This window comes from Sitophilus oryzae, unplaced genomic scaffold, assembly GCF_002938485.1.
Source record: "Sitophilus oryzae breed Bouriz unplaced genomic scaffold, Soryzae_2.0 scaffold_2006_pilon_pilon, whole genome shotgun sequence".
Taxonomy (NCBI): Eukaryota; Metazoa; Arthropoda; class Insecta; order Coleoptera; family Curculionidae; genus Sitophilus; species Sitophilus oryzae.
The window spans coordinates 4,024,174-4,037,010 of record NW_022146732.1 but is presented as its reverse complement, the minus strand read 5'-3'; positions in this window follow the sequence as shown (position 1 = coordinate 4,037,010).

Genomic DNA, 12,837 nt, shown 5'->3' with positions numbered 1-12,837 from the left:
GTTAGAAATCTTTCAAGAAAAACGAGATCGGTTTTTTGGCCTAACTGGACTCCTCCCCAGACCATAACTGTTCCACCTTGATAAGGGTGCACTTCCTGAACATGATCCAACTGAATAAGATTTCCCGGTTCTCTCGATACCCTAAGCCTTCTCGAATCCGGATGAATTCCAAAGCGTGACTCATCCGTGGAGGGAACATTGGCCCATTGTTCATTCGACCACTGAACATGATCTTGAGCCCACAAATATCGTACCTCTCGATTTCTTCTCGTTAAGGGTTGAGCTCTCCAGGGGCGTCTGCTTCTTAAGTTGACCTCTCTTAATCTATTGCGAACAGTGTCAGGACTAACGGTTACATTATGTGTTTCCTGGAGAATTAAACTAAGCTCTGGTGCTGTAAGAGTTTCGGTTGGCGTCGAGCATTTAATTGTAAAAAATGATCTTGCTGAGGGGTAGTAATGCGATATCGCCATGTGTGCCTTTCAGCAACATCACCACTTTCAAGGTAGCGTGCACTTAATCGTGATATTACACTTTGCGTTGTATTTAATGCTCTAGCTACGTCGATTTGGCGCATTCCAGCTTCGAGCATACCCATGGCCCTTAACATTTCGTCTCTGTTAAGATGTCTACGCTCCATAATGTCGTTTAATACTAAACAGAGTTATTTGAATGAATTCTGGCCAGTCATCATAACAACATAGCCAGTACAGGTTAAATTCGAACAACTGATGCTAGGTGCTTTTTATACATTTGACAAAAAATGCACAAACACTTCTGCAAATATCCCAAATTTAGAAATAACTGGTGTAACTACTTCGTTTCAATCGAAGTAGAAAGAATCGGCCTACAAATATGTGGTTGTATATTCAAAACATTTATTTTTAACTTTAATAAAATGATATCCCTAGATTTTTCCGGTGTGTGTATTTTTACCTGAAGCTGCTTTTAACATAATTACGGTAAAATTACTTGCTAAAACCGATTGGGACGTCACTGAAAACCTAGGCGTACGACTCCTTCTCTAGCCCTGCATTTTTCGGCGTTGTCTCTTCTGTCACCGGGCCCGTCTTTTTGAGAAATTAAGACATTAAACGGTTATAGATCGCCGAACAGGATAGCTAATTACAAAGGCCCGTGTTAAGTGTTGTAACCATTAGATATTAGAGTTAATTGAGGTTATTAGTTATAATAGGCAGACGAGCATTGTTTACATCCTTATGCCATTAGCGGCGAGCTTACTTTAATCGTGTCTATTTTCTAAGGAAACTGGAAATGATAAGGTGAAAGAGCTTTTTATTTTGATTTTTTTTGGTATTTTTGGTTTCGTAGGTGTGTTGAAATATTGACGTAATTGAATAAGAGATGTAGTATAACATACCCAGGATGTTTCGAGAAAGTTGGAGAGGCTACAATACGGATATAGTATAATCCTTTATCTTCAATTTCCTTCTTCATTTATGTAAAAATACCTAGCCAGTGTTACATAAAACGTTAAATGCCGAACGCTTATTTTCCTACTTTTTCGGACTTTCGAAACTAATGGTATACCTAATTGCTGCAGCCTAACGAAAAAGATAAAAGTGTATCATGATTTGGGCTCATATTATATCAGTATAGGTCAATAGCTCTTTAAAGGTATTTTAAAATCATTACATAATATAATAATAGTATAGAGGTCGAAAAATATGTACAGGGTGTCCAAAATTCGAACCTTTTTATTAAAATTTCGAGATTACATGTGAATTTCGAGATTACACTATTAAGATATAATCTTTTCGTCATACTATATTGTTATATTATTATAACATAAGCAAAATCAGAATGGAAAAGATGCATATAACGTCCGCCGGACGTTATCATAACGGCCGGCGGCCGTTAAGTTTCTAAGGTAATCGTAACGTCTGTCACCTGCAACAATGACTATTTATTGTCAGTTGGACTTTTCAAAAATGGGAAAATAGACCATAGCGAGATGTCGCGAGAAATTCCGTTGGAAATACAGGAGGAAGCGGCTGCGGCTACTCAAAATTTACTTCCGACTATAACCAGAGAGAGATATCAGCAGGAATATGACAATTTTTTGAAGTGGCGGCAGGATAGAAGTATAAACAGCGTAAATGAAGCGGTATTGCTGGCTTATGCTAAAAGAATGTCTGAAATGTATTCTCCTACATCACTGTGGACAAAGATATCCATGCTGAAGCTTGCGTTGAGAGTATATGAAAACATCGACATATCAAGGTAAAAAGCCATTATATTCTTCGATATTTAATCATACTCATCTAAATTATATTTGTTCATAGATTTGGTAAACTGTTCATGTTTCTGAGGCGCAAAAACGAAGGTTATTCACCAAAAAAGCCAAAGTTCTGTCGGAGAATGACATAAATAATTTTCTACTGGATGCCGATGATTACACCTGGTTACTCGAAAAAATTGTATTGGTGCTTGGTATTCTTGGAGCTTGTAGGCGCAGCGAGCTTTGGTCACTCACAGTTGATGATTTCGAAGATTCGGAGAAAAATATTCTTGTCTCATTAAGAAATACTAAAAATAAGAAAGATAGGAAATTTCTTATTCCAAAACGGGCCTTCCGTTTGATGCCTATGGTTTATACAAAAAATACATCAACCTGCGTCCTCGTAACTTTGACAATCCAAAATTTTTCATTGGTTACAAGAAAGGCAAGTGTGTTAAGCAAATCGTCGGTATACATACCATCGGGAGCGTACCGCAGAAAATTGCAAAATTTTTGAACTTGGAGAATCCAGAACGTTATACAGGGCATTCATTTCGTAGATCATCAGCAACCATGCTCGCCGAAAATGGTGGTGATTTACTATCGCTAAAGGAGCTAGGAGGATGGGAGTCTTCAACAGTGGCAGAAACTTACATAGAAAAAATCAGTAAAAGAATGAAAATAACAAATCAACTTTTTCATGATAGCTCCAAAAATAATGTGTCTTTAGTGGATACAAATATTTGCCATTCTTCAGTAGCATCATCTTCTTCTATAAAATCTGTAAATCCCTGGGAAGGATTACAGATTTCTAAGAACAACAAGTGCACTTTTTAATTTCCATGTTCATTATCATGAAAAATGAATTTTAGTATAAGACATTATGTATTTTTTATCCTTACTTGTGTTATTGTTCAATAAAATTTGTTATTAAATAGTAGTGTTTATTGCTCTAAAAAATCTGCAGTATGACGAAAAATCTAGAACGCAACACGGCCGATAACAAATAACGGCCTTGGCTGCTTATGATCAAACAAGCCGGCCGTTATTTGTTGTTTATCGGCCTTATTACGTTAATAACTATAACGTACTAATACTAATGTTTCTAAACTGTTCTTTTTTTCTTTATAATACAATATTAAGAATTCGTCAAAAAAACATCTATGTTAACAAGTGATTTACAACAGGACATGACCTCAAACTGAAACAGATTTCCAAAGACCTTTTTTAACAACCCGAAAAGTTTTTAACGGTGGACGTAGGGTCTAGTATCGGTCAGGTCCGGGCAAACACACCGTGTTGTTGCTCGAGGATGAAAAAATAGGGCATCCACGGCCTTCTCAGAAGACCAGCGAGACAATTCATTGTCCGATTTCACGGCGCTCCGTTTTGAAGTAAAACACGATTTCGATTAGGATGCACTAAGAATTTTTACGATGGAAACGTTAGGAAATAAGAGGGCAAGTTTGCCAGTGAAAACATGAAGTTATTGGGTCTTAACGGTTTATGGACGTTAGTAAAAAATGCATTATTTGATTGATTAATAGTTAATTAATTAATTATTAAAATGGTATTTTATCGTCCACCGAAAAGATTAATTCACGAGCAATGAAATCGCGAGTAAATTAATTTCGGGAGACGATAATGCAATTTTATCGTCGTCTATAAAACAATATTTTTTTCCATAGCGAGTTACGTTTTAAAAAATATTCAGAAATTATTAATTCAAGGAATTTATTAGGAGTAGAAAAAGTATTGTGCTGGATTGGCGTTGGTTTCTATGTAATTTGACAAATAAATTAAGCTGTCTCTTTAGTTGTCAGTTTTGAGTCAATATTTTTTAATTCCCTTTCGTGTCGATTGCTGATTGAATTGGAGCCAGAAATGGCTCAAAACGAAATAAGAAGATTACCAACAGATATTCAGGCTGAGGCAATTAAAAAACGTGCGAGAAGAAATAAAGTTTTTAACCTATCCTCGCTGTTAAAGTATCATTTAATCAACCCTTGCGGTTAAAGTACTATTTTATCTACTATTTTTGATAGATATAAGGAAATTTTAACAGTTGCTATGGAAAAAACTAATAAAATACATTACTATAGTCATATCTGACTTAATAACCTTCCAGTATACCTATCAATTTTGATTTATCTTGCACTTCCAATATTACGCCAATCTAATGGTCCTTGAAATGCGGCGGTTTTCTGTATTATTATATTAACACTTTACGCGCCATTTAATATTCTATTAGAGAAATGAAGTAGGTAATAGAAATATTGAAGGCCATTTTGGCCATACCATAATAGGGAGGATGGAGCGTCTGATTCACCCCTACAATTATATTAAAATAGCTCTATTAACTTCATAATTTGGTTATTTACAATGTATGTAGGGCTATACGTAATTAAAAAATTGAACGTTGTATCGAAATATTCTTAAATTATTTTTTTTTGGACATTAGATTCCGAAAACGCTGAATTACGTTTTGACTTTGTTTAAAAATCTCTATTTAGTCTATAAACAATTAAAATTACGTTTTAGTCAACACTACAGCCTTCATCAGTGTTTATATTACAAAAGAATTGAAAAAAATAAATATCCAAAAACAAAACATAAAATCTATCACAGTACGATATAATATTCACTAAAGTTGGTCAATACAATATAAACTTGTGTTTACTAATACTGCTTGCCTGTGGCTGTATCGTATAGATAGGTGTAGTATCGTAGATTATACTAAAAAAGTTAATTTTTCGACAATGTATTAGTTCCCACCGAGGGGTAAACCGCAGAGGGAAAAGTGTACACCGTAATTCCTTTTACTCAAATAATTCCTCAGAATTCCTCGTAATTCCTTCGGAATTCCTTGGAATTCCTGGTCTTCAAGGTCAAGGTCAATCATTCAAGGTCTTCCTTGGAATTCCTTGGTACGAACTCGGTAACTCTTTCAGTCTGAATCAGCGTTGCCACCGCGTTTCGCAGTTCCGCTATGAATTTTCTGGTGATTTTTATAAATGTCTAATGTCTCTATAAGTACTAGATCTAACAATAAAAAGTACTATTACGAGATTTACGTTTTTTTAGTTAAATTTTAGTACCAATAGGGGATCATGAGGTAAAAATACTGGAAATATGTCGGCACTTACTTATTAAAATTAATTTTTCTCGGGATTTTTTGAAAATGAGAGGTACCTAGTTATACTCGTATCTATAGGAAAGGAAATTAATAAAACTTCAGTTGCACGTCATAATACGATCACCAGTAAATTCCATAAGATTACGCATGGTATCATTGATGAAGTGCACCTAAAGTTGTATTAATTTTCCTATAGTATATACCTAGGTATTATTCCGAGGAAATGAAAAAATCAACTTTACACTTTCTGGAGTACTGAATAAAAAAATCTTATGAGGATTTCTTTAAAATGGCGAAATCAGGGAACGTTATAACTAGATCTCTCGGGGGTGGTTCGGCCGTACTATTGGAAAATATTTTAGATATATAATCGAGGGTACAATATTAAATTAAAAGAATATCTAACCTGTAGATATTTGATATTGGGAAATTTTGGAAGCGAAAACGAAAAACGGATAGTAAAAAATCGCCTGCAAAACGTTTTTCTTTAAATTTAGTACTACCTATTATAGTATTCATGGTTTACTAATGTTCGTTAATTTTTTATAAAGTTGCTTGTAATTCCTCTTAATTCCTGTGGAATTCCTCTAAATTTCTAAGGAATTCATTGGAATTCTTACGGAAATAATTGGAATTTCTAGTAATTCCTATGGAATTCCTTGGAATTCCTCGTAATTCCTTGGAATTCCTGTAGAATTCCTTCATAGTGTACACCATAATTCTTCTGCGGTTTACCCCTCGGTTCCCACTAAAAGAAATATTATTTTAAATGAACTTACTTAATTATTTTTACACTACAAAACTAATATCTATCTATCAACTTATCAAGATATTTTTGACTCTTTCCAATTTTGTCGAAAAAAAAAGATCTATTGGCAGTGAGTGACGCCATCGATAAGCGTATCTTAATATATTTAATCAGCACACGCATTCACCCATACTTCTATTGTTGCAGATCTATACCATTGGTCTATTGAAGGTTGGTTTTAGGGGGATGCAGTCATTTCCAGAACCGTACTTAAAGTGTCTTCTACATTTCTTCTTGTATCTTTATTTTTACAAATTTTAATTCTAGTTTTCTGTTATTTTTTACTGATTGATTTGAACTATTTTAAAAACTAACTAATTCTTTATAATATATATTATTTTTTTAGACATAAATACTAACTTTGAAAGACACAAATTTGTTTTAAAATGTATTTTATTTGAATAATATTTTTAAGATTTAAGATAGTAATGTCTACAATTAACAGATCACTACTTCCTTGTTAGTATTTGCGACTCAACGCTATTTGCGATTTTCAAACAAACAACAAACAACGCTTTATTGTACAAAAAGCCAAAACAGCTTCATCGACAAAGCACTCACAAACAACAAAATCACAAACAAAAAATACACAATACAAATAATACAATTCAAAAAAATTTAAGTCTTTAAAATTACAAAAAGAATATACATGGACAATTTTAGAACAGTACGCAGTAAATAGATATAATTTTAGAGTTAGAGTTATAAACTATTAAATACTTGACCTTTGACCAGTGTGTGAGATGATCAAAATTTTAAAATTCAAAATTGTTCATAATTAAATATCAACAAAAAAGTCGTTTACCGCATATAGGGCTCTCTCCAGTAAGTATGATTTTAGAGCTTTGCGAAATGCGGGAAAGAATCAAAGCGACTTGATATTCAAAGGCAGATGATTGTACATTTTTTTGGCATTGTACAGTATTGAACCCTTAACTAGTTCTGAGCTCGGGGTTGGCAGATAAAGATCGTGCTCTGCATTCCTAAGTGGATAGTTATGAGATGGTCTTTCGGGAATAGCAGATATGTGCTTGCGGATTAAGCAAACGGATTCAAAAATGAATAAAAAAGGAAGAGTCAGTATTTTCAAATTTTTAAAGAAATTCTGACAGTGAGTTCTACTGTTCAGTCCCAATAAATATCGAACTGCTCTCTTTGAAGTATGAAAACACGATCAAATTTTTGTTGCGCAGCAAGTACCCCAGAATGGAAGGGCATAACGAAGATGTGACTCAAAAAGGGCATAATAGGCTATTCTAGAGGTTGAGAAGTTAAGTTCCTTAGAAACTGATCTTAGCGCAAGACAGGCAGCGCTTAGTTTCTTTGATAGAACTTCGATGTGAAAGTCCCATTTTAACGAGTTGTCTACAACAAGTCCTAAGAATTTCACAGAGTCCACGACGTCAATAGTGGTGTTATTAAGTACAAAAGGTTGTATAGTATTTTTATATGACAAAACTTTAGTTGTTGATAGGTTGAGGCATAGGAGATTAGAATCGCACCAAGACTTAATGGTGCGTAAGTCACTGGATGTCGCAACATCTGGGCCGCTCCAAGTGAAACTAGTATCGTCCGCAAAGAGGCAGATTTTACCGCTAATGTCTAGATTTGCAATGTCGTTGATAAACACCAGAAACAAAATAGGGCCAAGTACTGAACCCTGAGGGACACCACATTCTATAGGCTTACAAGAAGACATAGACGTATCAATCCTCACAAGCTGCCTTCTGTTGCCAAGATATGACTTAAGCCATTCGAGCGGCACTCCCCTGAAACCATAGTATTGCAATTTGTTAATTAAGATATTATGATTTACACAATCGAAAGCCTTAGAGAAATTACAGAAAATTGTAGCTGTAGAGTGATGGTTATTCAGGCTAGAGTATACATTATTAAAAAGGTCGAACAAAGCATCATTTGTGCAACTGTTACTTAGAAATCCAAATTGATGGGCAGTAAGTATTTTATATTTAAGGAGAAAAGATAGAAACCTTTTTTTAACCAATCTTTCAATGATCTTAGATAATGTGGGCAGGAGTGCAATTGGGCGATAGTTCGAAGCTTCATCTTTATCACCTCCATTATACAGAGGAATAATTATTGTTGTCTTAAGGCAGTTTGGAAAAACTTCTTTTTGGAATGACTCGTTAATTAAAGTAGTAAGATGGTTTAATGTGCATTCAGGAAGTTCAGAGAACATTTTGAGAGCCCATCAGTCCCAGATGAGGATTTGTTTTTAATACTATTAATTGTACTACGGAGCTCATCTAATGCTACGGGCGTGAAGAAGAAACTGTGTAAATTCTCATTTGCTTTAGGTAGATATGAAAGTGAATCATGGGAAAGAGTTATGGTGTTCACTAAATTTTTAGCCACATTAAGAAAGTAAGTATTTAAATCTTCAGGTGAATTAAAGACTGTACCAGACGAAGAAGTCTTATTCCTTAAGTCACATGATTACTTAAATAATAATTATCCATCTTTTAAACAACAGCAATGATAAGTACTAAGTAATTATTGCTTCATTACTAGATAGCATGTCCATTATCTATTACTGGCTTTCACAAGCTAATACAATTTTTTTAACTGAAGTTTCCAATTCTTAGAAAATTATTTAAAAACATTTTTATAACTTTTTTTATTATTTAAATTCTGTTCCGTTCTATTATCTAAATTCTACCTGTATACTATATGTTTTGTATAAAGAAACAAATTTGTATTATTTAGGCAATATACTTACTGATCTATTTAGAACAACACTACCGATTTAAGCAATACACAATTTTTATAGCAGTTTCTCCTACATCAAAAATCACTGTTCCATCCCTGGAAAATCGCGACCCCTCGCAAAAATCACACACCGACACCCTCCCTATACCCCACGTACACAACACACAATCGGTGTCGATCTCTGTATCGTCGTTTAGACTGTGACCTGAGCCTAGCTAAGGGTAGGTCGCGCCACGGCATCGGCCACTATACTCGCTGGCTCAAGGGGTGAATTTTTAATGGCTGATAAGCGTGTCGAGTAATTCGGTGTTTATGAATATTATTAGGCTTAACGGCTATTTAAAATTGTATCCTAGGGATTTAAATTGTCGGCGCTATTAAATTTAGTTGGGCTGGTTTGGAGAATTTATAGCTGGGCATGATTGATATAGAGAAATATTGAAAAATGTAGGTGAGAAGATAATGCTTTTGGTTTTGATTCTTTGGTATTATTTTTTACTTTGAGTTTAGAAGCTTTTTTCTCTGCTTAATTAGTAGTAATGAGCAACACTGGTCTTAAACTTGCTGTCTTATAGATTGCGGATAGAAGTTATAATATATCGTACAGTCTCAGGGATTTGACAAAAGCCAGTATCTGAGACGGTTTTACATAGGTTAGTTCTCCATCTCCGATATCAGGCATACCAAAGTTTATGGCATGAATGATTGTCGTCTCGGCGCACTCAATGATGAAGTGTTCTGGTGTATCTCCATTTTCCCTACAGAATCTGCATTCGCCCTTGTTTCTTAGCTTCAATACCGAGGTGTTCATTGAGGAGACAGTGTTCTGTCAAAAACCTCGTGACAATCCAAAGATTGTTCTTACTTAAATCTAGGTAAATCTTTGATTTGTCTCGATCATAAGTCCTGAGAAATTTCTTCGAATGTCTTAGACCGGTTGGAGAATTCCCATTTCAGGTTACGGATGGTGGTTGGTCTTTCAGTTACTCCAGTTCTGCATTAAGTTGCAGTCTTTAAGACCAACACTTGCATTAGATCTGCAAGACAAAGACAAAAACAATAACCTAGGAAAAACTTAGGCAAGACCAAAACACGACTTGCAAGACTAGTATTGCATACTTTATATACTGGGTGGTGCATCGTCAGAGGGGACATAGGAAATCCCATGTAAATTTTAATGGGGTCAAATATTGGCTTCCCTAATTATTTTAGAGAATAATTCTATTTAGGTTTATTGAAGAGCACTAAAACCCACATTCAAAAGAATAACTTTAGATATTTTTGATTAGCTCGTTTACAAGTTATCGCCGACTTCTTTTTATTTATTTCTCCTTTCTTACGGCCCTGTATTTACTTATGAGCACCAGTCAAGGTAAAATATAACTGTTAAATGAAGTTGTCATTTCAGAAATTTACCTATTTAGTGCTTGATTATTATTGAAAACTCATTCCTACATCGAAAATCTTAAAGATGTAATTATAAATACAAATTAATATGAATTAAAGTAAAATAAAGTAATCAATTACAAGGTTAATTATAGTATTATTACAATATTCAATAACTTATTAATTTAGGTACCATTAAATTGTTAGAACTTTAGGATATAAGATGTTCAAATATTTCTCCATCGACTGCTAGACAATAACCCAGGCGATCATAAAATTCTCTTACATTCGCTAGTTGGTAAACTGAAATTCTATTGCATTCGGCAGAAATAGCATTTTTTAACTCGTTTAGATTTGGGTATTTTTTATCCTTGTATATCCTGTTTTTTAAATGGCCCAGAGAGAGAAATCATTTGGCATTATCAGGAGACCTTGCTGGCCAATTTACTGTATGATTTAGGCCAATAACGTTTCCGTTAAAACTATTGTCTAAAAATTCCCGAACAGCCAGGGTACTATGTGCCGGGCAGCCATCCATTTGGTACCAAACTAAAGCAGGTAAAATATGATTTTCGAGTAGTTCCAAATAATATTCTGCATTTAAATTTCGCGTAAGAAACAATGGCCCGATAATATTGTGTCCGAATATCCCTGCCCAAACATTTACTTTCTGTGGATATTGCGTCCTTGTTTCGACAAACCTGTATCGGTTTTCTTTGTTCCAATATCGATAATTATGAACATTGGGTTCATTATTTAAGGTAAACGTTCATTCGTCAGTGAAACATATGTTTTCAAAAAATTCCCTATCCGTGTTTGCTCTTTCCATCATATCAAAACAAAACGCCTGCCGCCGTATTTCGTCCCCATCTCGTAGCTCGTGGTGTTTTTCATATTTGAAGGAATAGTATTTATGTCGTTTCAAAATTCGAAACGCTGTAGTTTGATCTATTCCTATTTCATCCTCAAGTTGCCTTGTGCTGATCTTTCCATCGATCTCTTCCACGCACAATAAAACTTCCAAGTCGATATCATTTCTTGCACCTTCTCTTTGTTCCTGCCTTGCTTCACATCTGCAGTTATTTATTAGGGTACCTTTGGTCTCAAATCTCTGGATATTCCTTGCGATTGTAGATTTTCCAGGTATCGGTCTATTCGGATACAGAGCAGCAAACATGTTCGACGCCTTTTGATAACTATTTCCTTGATAATACCATTTAATCATCAATACTTTTTCTTCGGTAGTGTAATTCATGGCTAATATTTTCGATGTAGGTATGAGTTTTGAATAATAATAATAAAGCACTAAATAGATAAATTTCTGAAATGACAACTTCATTTGACAGTTATCTTTTACCTTGACTGGTGCTCATAAATAAATACAGGACCATAAGAAAGGAGAAATATTTAAAAAGAAATCGAATCATATTTTGATTGGATATTCATTCTACGTAACTTTCAGGTAGTACCAAAATCCGAAAATCATCTTGTTGGGTCAATCGCCGACGCGAGTACAGTGACTAATCCCGATTGGCGTGATCAAATCCGTAGATTAAGATGATCCGGAAGGCAAATGATATACCGGTGTATCTTTACTTCATTATTCTTGTTAGCACACTCACTCCAAAGTCTAATAAGTTTAGAGGCTTAGAGTTATTTTACTGTAGTTTTCATGTAATTCTCTTATTGGTAATTTAAAAAAAAATCTATATATTCTGAACTTGCAAAATTCATGTATTGTGTCTTTTACGAAATATAAATTGTATGTGCTTAAATTTTTTTATTCAATATCTATAATATTCTACTTCTTATATTAGGTATTTAATATTTGAGATCAATCATACACACACCGGAAAAATCTAGGGATATCATTTTATTAAAGTTAAAAATAAATGTTTTGAATAAACAACCACATATTTGTAGGCCGATTCTTTCTACTTCGATTGAAACGAAGTAGTCACACTAGTTATTTCTAAATTTGGGATATTTGCAGAAGTGTTTGTGCATTTTTTGTCAAATGTATAGAGAGCACCTAGCATCAATTGTTCGAATTTAACCTGTACTGGCTATGTTTTTATTGATAACTGGCCAGAATTCGTTCAAATAACTCTGTTTAGTATTAAACGACATTATGGAGCGTAGACATCTTAACAGAGACGAAATGCTAAGGGCCATGGGTATGCTCGAAGCTTGAATGCGCCAAATCGACGTAACTAGAGCATCAATTACAACGTAAAGTGTAATATCGCGATTAAGTGCACTCTACCGTGAAAGTGGTGATGTTGCTGAAAGGCATACAGGGCGATATCGCATTACTACCCCTCAGCAAGATCATTTTTTACAATTAAATGCTCGACGCCGACCGGCTCTTACAGCACCAGAGCTTAGTTTAATTCTCCAGGAAACACATAATGTAACCGTTAGTCCTGACACTGTTCGCAATAGATTAAGATAGGTCAACTTAAGAAGCAGACGCCCCTGGAGAGCTCAACCCTTAACGAGAGAAAATCGAGAGGTACTATATTTGTGGGCTCA